This window comes from Vulpes lagopus, chromosome 2 (assembly GCF_018345385.1).
Source record: "Vulpes lagopus strain Blue_001 chromosome 2, ASM1834538v1, whole genome shotgun sequence".
Taxonomy (NCBI): Eukaryota; Metazoa; Chordata; class Mammalia; order Carnivora; family Canidae; genus Vulpes; species Vulpes lagopus.
This window is the reverse complement of record NC_054825.1, coordinates 3,495,235-3,502,849: the sequence shown is the minus strand read 5'-3', so window position 1 is coordinate 3,502,849 and position 7,615 is coordinate 3,495,235. Positions and strand designations below refer to the sequence as shown.

The 7,615-nt window shown below is 47.2% G+C and overlaps 1 long non-coding RNA gene across 2 annotated transcripts in view; it reads right to left on the bottom strand.

Annotated features, from left to right (window-relative positions):
- Nucleotides 1-1,041: 1,041 nt before the first annotated feature.
- LOC121484908 overlaps nt 1,042-7,615 on the bottom strand; it is an 18,649-nt gene continuing 12,075 nt past the window's right edge. Inside the window, exons 2-4 of one of the 2 annotated variants that reach the window (XR_005986153.1) lie at nt 5,069-5,236; nt 4,076-4,351; nt 1,042-2,196 (exon numbers count right to left, since the gene is read on the bottom strand). This is a non-coding gene — a long non-coding RNA (uncharacterized LOC121484908). The remainder of the gene's footprint in view (nt 2,197-4,075; nt 4,352-5,068; nt 5,237-7,615) is intronic. The other variant, XR_005986152.1, reaches the window with a different exon arrangement.

Here is a 7,615-nt window from a genome sequence, read left to right as displayed (position 1 = left end):
CAATATGAATAAGGACTCATATTAACCACTGTACGAAAGGCACACACTTCATTGCGGTGACAAAGCCTTCGGAAAACTACTTGTCACTTGCAGTGATCCATTGCAAATACAGTTTAATATATAATTTATATCTACCAGCTGCTGAGAGCAGAAAGAGAGCAATCCCACTCTATTTCTCTTTTAAAAGAGAGAGAGAAAGAAAAAGAGAGAGAGAGAGAGAGAAGAGACGGAGCGAGTGGGAGGGAGAGAGAAAGGCTGGCAATTTAGGATGTCACTAACGATAGTAAAATAGCTCAGCAAACAGTTCAATAAATGGTTCAATACTTGTGATACTATCCAAACAAAGACTCGAAGCCATTAATTTTAAAAAGTTCTGTGAATCTTCTTTGAACAGTAAATATTTAATCACTGCAATATGTAAGCTGCCCTCTCATATTTTATCTCCTAACCAGAACTGTGCGGTGAACCTGGCCTTTCGGAATTTGGACCAGAGCAATATTTTGCCATTTTGCCTTTTTTTTTTTTCCCTCCTGTCACCAAATTATGAAGTGGGTCCGGTCCGCTGTGTTGCTATTGCTGCCCCTAACGCGTCCGTATTGATGCCTAAAAGCAGCCTTGATTGAATTAGCCCCAGAAGTGTGAAAACTAAATAATGCCTTAACTCCAGTTTAAAAATTAAAAAAAAAAAAGTGCATGTGCCCGTATGTGTGAACACACACAAATATGTGGCGTTGCGTGCCAACCACATAAGACTACGTGTTTAAAATCATATATATGTCTGACAAACATGCTAAATATTTTTAAAGAATCTATATAATGGAGAAATCAAAGCTTCTAGGCAAAGACTTTCGGAGTTAAAGCGTAAGAACACGGAAATCTCTGCCTCCGAGCTGTCTCTGCCAGTGTCTTTGCTTTAAAGGCACAGACACTAGTTAGGAATGTCATCTTTGGCCATATTTAATAATTGATGAGGAGCCTTGCAGGTCTCAAAAGCTTATACAACCAAACAACTAATATTTATTTATTTTATTATATATTTTCCTTTAATTCAAGAAATACCCACAGAGATTACAATTCTAATTTGCAGGGAATCCTGTTGGCAGAAAAATCAAACAATTAGCAATCCACCTTCTAAACAGACTACTGGTAACGGACAGCCTCAGATGCAGCCTCCCGCGCTCCCTCCCTCCACGGCCGGGCTGGCTGGGAGTGGAGAGGGGAGCCAGGTGGGGACGCGGACTGATGGACGGGCAAGCAAAGCCCTGTCGGTGTGCAGATGCTCGCCAGGATTCGCGGTAGGACAGGTAGTGTGATGGGAAGCATCTTGCCTAAGTTTCTCAAAAGTAGACTCCCCCCGCCAAAAAAAGAGAAAAAGGTAGACTCCCCACTCTGTGACGGTGTTGTCACAGCCACCGTCGTCATGCATGTTCTTTACACACGCGCACACGCATGCACACACAGCTAATTAAAGTGCACCGTGAAATGGGAGCGCGTTCCCCGGGTGCTTCTGCATCGCTCGTTTGGCTGCCGTCTACCCCACGGGCGTCAGGTAGCATGCGCGCTTAGAAAATACTAGAAAATACCTGCAAGGTCACCCCGCCAATGTGTCCGGTTCAGGGAGGAACCACAGAGGCAAGGACGGGAAACGACTTTCCCAAGATCACAGGTTGGAGATGAGGAGCTTCGCCCTGGAGCTTGTAAGCCTCAACTCTGACCTGTCTCCCAAATGTAAACAGCTATTCGTTTAATTTTGTTCATATTTCCTACACGCAAAGGGAAGACCAAAGACATAGTGGACGTGGTTATTCTTCTCCAGGAGCTCATGGTCTTCGAGTGAGGCTAAGCCCCAAGAACAGGCTACACCCCATGCATTCTCATTACAAATGGGCCAGATGGAGCCTAGGGGAGGGGGAGCAGATCCAGCTGAGGGGAGCAGGGGGCTGCGTGGACTCCACGTGACTTTTCCCCAGGTAAAGGAGCATGCTACAGTTCTCGGGTGGAAGTTCTGGCCGCCTTTTCCATACACATATCATTCTTCTCCCACACTTGGTCTCTTCCCATGAGCCAACTTGCAGAGCAGGTACAGATATCAAGCCAGGGTCAGGGCTCACAGGACAGGTACAGGGTGGTGGCATCCATACAGCACGCAAGACCGTGTCGGGCATCCATCCAGGTCACTATTCTTCACAGCAACTCCTGAAAAGAAAGATGTCGTTACCCTGTTCAAAGAGATGGGACAAATGAGATCCTAAGCCACTTACCCAAGATCCGTAAAAGGTATAATATGCAACCCTCGACCCTAAGCATAGAGCGTTGGATTAAGCGTTGGATCCATTCCCAAACTTGTCATAAAGGAAAAATTAAACCAGCATGGGAATTACAGTCTCTGTAACACAGGAAGAGTGAAACATTATGGAATTCTTAAAAAAAAAAATACTACGATCCCCCAAAACAAACACCCATGAACCTACATTATGAAAAACAAAAGTAAATATATTGTTGAAATATAACAGCTAATGTGTCTAGCTCTTACCCAGTAAGCCACGTGGACACAGTCCTATGAAACCTAATGAAACCTCCTGCCCCCGGGACCACACACTGTTGTCATGCAATGTGCAAGTCCAGGGAGATAAGAGCGTAGGGCACCTGCACTCGTGGGGCTGGCATTTTTGCTTAGGAGATGTGTGAGCTAAAGTCAACCAGAAATATTTTATTTATACTGTATGCATTTTATATGTGTATCGTACTTTATGTTGCATGTGTTCATACGTGTGTGTATTTAAATAGATAGAAGATTGATAGAGAGAGAGAGAGAGAGAGAGAGAGAGAGATAAGAGAGAGAGAGAGACAGATAATAGGTAGAAATGAAGTGAAGGAAGGAAGCAGGGAGAGGATCGAGTATGGCCCTAGAATGGGACACCTGGGTGGCTCAGCGGTTGAGTGTCTGCCTTCAGCCCAGGGCATGATCCTGGAGTCCTGGAATTAAGTCCTGAGTGGGGCTCCCCGCAGGGAGCCTGCTTCTCCCTCCTCCTGTGTCTCTGCCTCTCTCTGTGTGTCTCTCTCATGAATAAATAAATAAAATCTTTAATTTTTTTTTTAAAAAGTATGGCCCTAGAATACGTGTCAGTGTGGTAGCAGTAGCAGTAGTAGAGAGCAGTCACCTTTCAAGATGGCCAGGGCACACCTACCAAGCCGCTGGCCACCGACGGAGCAGACGTGCAAGTGAGGGGGCCAGTCCGGCCAGAGCAGAGTGGGCAAGAAGGAAATGAGACCAGAAAGGGGAATCGCAAATTGCGAAGAGCAGACAAAGTCCTAAGTTGGCCGTTCCTGCCCATGAAAACCCCACCTGTGCTGTGGGGGCCAGCTCAAGACCCACCGCCCCCAACCTCTCCAGGCCTCCCCCAACTTCGTTGTTTCTCTGAGTTTTGAGTAGTCCGTGTTGTTCCCATTTGCTTCAACCCTGGGACACACGTCGTCTTTCCACGAGTGAATGTGCTCCTGAGCATCTTCGCATCGTGTCCGTCCACGGAGCGCGCTCGGGAGAACAGCCACGCCCCAGTCTGGCAACGAGGGAGCGTATCCCAGAGCAGGCTCTGGAGCCTCGCCATGAACTTTAATGCCAGCCCTTGCTGTAAAGGAACTTAAGCCGAGTAACTTAAAGACTCCCAAGCTTAGCGCATCTGCGTGATGGGGCAGTAACAGTCCCCACCTCGCAGGCATGCTAGGAGATCATACACAGTGTTCAGCTCACTGTCTGGCACAGAGGATGAGCTCTCGGAGGAACGTAGCAGCAGCAGCAGCAGCAGAGGGCTGTGTCATTTACCATGGATAAACCTCAGTTTGCCGGTCTATGAAATGGGTACCCACAGGATCGAGTCTGCCTGAGGTCCGAGTGAACTAGAGAGAATGCACATAAAGAGCCTGACATACCCTAGATGTTCAGCATCTCTGTCTGTGGGCAACATATATTCATAAACCCAGAGAGCCCTGCCCAGTGCGACACACACTCTCTAGACACGGCGCTTAGCAAGGAAAGAATTTCTTGCAGTAATTACACGGGTTCATACAGACTTACCCTACTTGCCCACTTACAGAGAAAGAAAAACAAAATATGAAGCTTCCCTCAGTGGCAAAGGAGCATCCAATCAACTAGCATCATGTTAAAAAGCTCTGTCGGGCCAAGTCCTGGAGTTCTCAATTGCACATCTGCGTCTACGCTTCCGTCAGAAGGACTATTCAATCTGCTTCGCCTCATTTTTAAAAGTTCGCAGGTTTTCAGACTCCAAAAGTATCATTATATTTGGAATGGAATTTTGCCTCCTCCACCAGCGGTGTAATAAAATCTTCGAGTCTGAGAAAAAGTCAGGAAAGTTCAAATGTCAACCAGGTTAACATTAAAATTGTTAGAAAACAGGAACCGTAATTTGGGGATTGAAAAAGAGGTAGAATTCATGTTGTAAGTGCAAGTGATCTGGAAATAGATGTTTATCTTGGCCATTTTCAGGGAAGTGACATCATATTGTGCGTCTACTGGGATATTAGTCCTGCGTTTTTCAATCCAGATTTTGGCACTAAAGTTGGCAAAATTAGACCATTTTGTTAAACTGATCTTCGAGGCGTCCACCTCCCCAGCCCATTACAGCACACCTATGACATGACTTGAGAACAATGGGTGAAAAATGGGCTATAAAACAGGAATGGCCTGCTTCATGTAAAGTGGATTTTATAGTGCAGGTGTACCTGCGTTTATCGATACTGTAAAGCAGCAAGATCGTGCTGCTATAAAGCATAACATTTGTTTAAAAAGAGAGAAGGAGGGAAAGAAAAACATATCCACCTATTAATTTAAAAAATGCAATCACAAAAAGATTTCTTAAGCCAATAGGGCACTTTATAAAAACATTTGCCATTTTATCATCTGAGGTCTTACACATTCTGTCAGAAGCTTCGTAAGATATGTGAAACAGAAAGGCAATTTGGGGGAGGAAAAGGAAAAAAAAAAAAAAGGAGCTTTGTGGAACTGTAAAAGCACTCGCCGTGCTCCACTCGGGAAAATCCAGATACTTACTCTCCTGAAGCCTGTGAACGTGGTGGGAGCGTCTCGGTGGTGGTGGGCTTGGCGCTGGGAGGGGCGGGGGCCGCCCGTTTCGGGTCCAAATGGGAAAAACTCTGAATAGGAAGTCCTGCAGGAGTTTTTATTGCCGATTTCCTTTCGGGAAGATGGCATTGTTTCTGCCTACAATGACCAGGGAAAGGGTGTAAGTTGGATGGGTTGACAGCATCCTTCAAAGCTCCCGCTGGCTGCAGGAGTGAGGGCTCGGTATTTTTGTTCCTCGCCGAGCAGGTCTGGGCTATTTATAAGCAGGATCGTGCTGGCACCCGAGTTCCACTTCGCCGGAAAGGGTTCTTGGCGTAGCGTTTTGATTAAGAAAACGTTCTAAACACAATGCAAGGGGCATCTCCCTGCGTGCAGCGCTCTGTGCTTAAAAGTCAAACTCTTTCCCCTCCCATCAAGAACAGCTCCAAAAATACACCTCGGAGCAGTCAGACCCACGGACACCCCACCTGCCTGGCAGGCCTGCAAAGGGCAGCTTTGAAGAGTTTCCTCTACTTCTGCTTGACACATTCTTTACCAAAACCCACTCCCCGATGTCCGTGGACTTGGACACAATAGAATTCCATCCACGGGGTTACGAGAGGGCGCGCATTTAGAGCGAGAATAAAACAAATGTTTAAAAAACCCATTATTGGTTTCATTTCAATCCCTGCTCCCAGTTCTTCCCCGGCGCCAAATGCCGTCCTCATGCTCAGTGCAGATGTTGTCACAGCTGCCCGCTCGCAGAGCTGACAGTGTGCAGCGTGGGCTCCACCATTCGGGATCCCAGGAGAGTGACCCAACGAGACATAAAGCAAGGACAACCAAACTACTGCCAGGGGGAAGCTCTCTAAAATGCAAATCTGAGCAGAGCACTATCCCGCCGACAGCCCTGCCGTGCGCGGCTCCCTATTGCTGCTCTCAAGGAAACCTTCCAAAAGGTTGACCTGGCACGGAAGGGCCTGCTCAGCAGAGCTCTGCTTTGCCCTCCAAGCCTGTGTCTCTCTGCTCTCCTGCTACCGACCACTGTGCATTCCCTAGCTACAGAGGCCCCACGGTGAAGCAAGCTATTCCAGGCCCACTGTTGGGAATGCTAACGCCCCTCTCGTCAGCCCGGCGAACTCCTCTTCATCCTTCAAAACCCTCTTCAGTTTCTGCTTTTCTGTGAAGACTTCCCAGACCCAGCCATACTCAAAGTGGATCCTTTTACATAACGTTTGCACCTAAACAGCCTTCTTACAAGTTCTAGATACTGCAGTGCTGTTGAGTGCAGATACATGTCTGCGTGTCTGCCCTGGGGGAGCCTCCGGTGAGGCAGAGCCTGGCTTTTATTTTTATCCTCAGCACCTGGCACGGCGTCTGGCACAGATGGATGTGGAAAGAATAGAACGAGGGAAGGAAGAAAGCAATGGAAGCAAGATGGGGGTTGAGGGGCAATGACACCCCCTCCAGGTAGAAACACATTCATGAAGCTAACTTTGGAGCCACTGAATGATATTAATGGTGAGATTTTCTACTTCTCCCAGCCTTAAAGTCTCTGGAGGGTAAGAAGGCTAAGGCAAGCTTCGTGCTGAAGAAACCAGTCATCGCCTACGCCCAGCCGTGCAAGTTCCTTCTACTCCCCACGTTCTCTGGACACCTACTGAGTCAGGAACTCAAAAAGTGATACCTCATTCAAAAAAGAATGTAAAAAAAGGACAGGCGATCGAGCCTCTCCCTCTCTACAGACACCACCGTCCTGCTCCTGTGTAGGTAGCTGGAAAATAGGAAATAAAGGTGGCGGTGCTGTTCTCACAGTCTTTCTCAAGAATGACCTACTAAAAAGATGTGTTTCAATTCAGGAGCTCGTTTCCACCCCGGCCCGCACCACCACAGGCCTAGGAGGGAGGCCTACCCAGGGTGCCGTCCACGGGGCTGCCTCGCTGCGGATTTTTCACTCCAAGAATGGAGGCCTTCCCTGATGCTGTAGATGTGACATCACACCTCGTAGTACATGCCCACGAAATGACTGCACTGTGCCATCTTCCAATTGTGAATTCTGTCCCCGAATATCACCGCCCCTCCATTGAATCATATAATGCAAGAATTGAGTAGATTACTGAGACAGTAACTGCGTTAGATAAATAATCCAAATGTGGGGAAGGGGCATAGAAAATTTGAAAACTCGTTTTTTTACTTAAAAACAAAAAGATGGGGCACCTGGGGGGCTCAGTAGTGGAGTGTCTGTCTTCGGCTCAGGTCATGATCCCAGGGTCCTGGGATCGAGTCCCACATCAGGCTCTCTGCATGGAGCCTGCTTCTCCCTCTGCCTGTGTCTCTGCCTCTCTCTGTGTGTCTCTCATGAATAAGTAAATAAAATCTTTAAAAAAAAGAAAAGACACAGTCATACATATAGCCATGTCAGAGTAAAGGTGTCATAGATAGCCAATGTCATTCCACCATAAAAATGCTACTAAACTTTTAATACAATAGAGATTTTCTGCATCTGGTCCTTTCGTCTCCAGGGTGTGTGGTCATCAA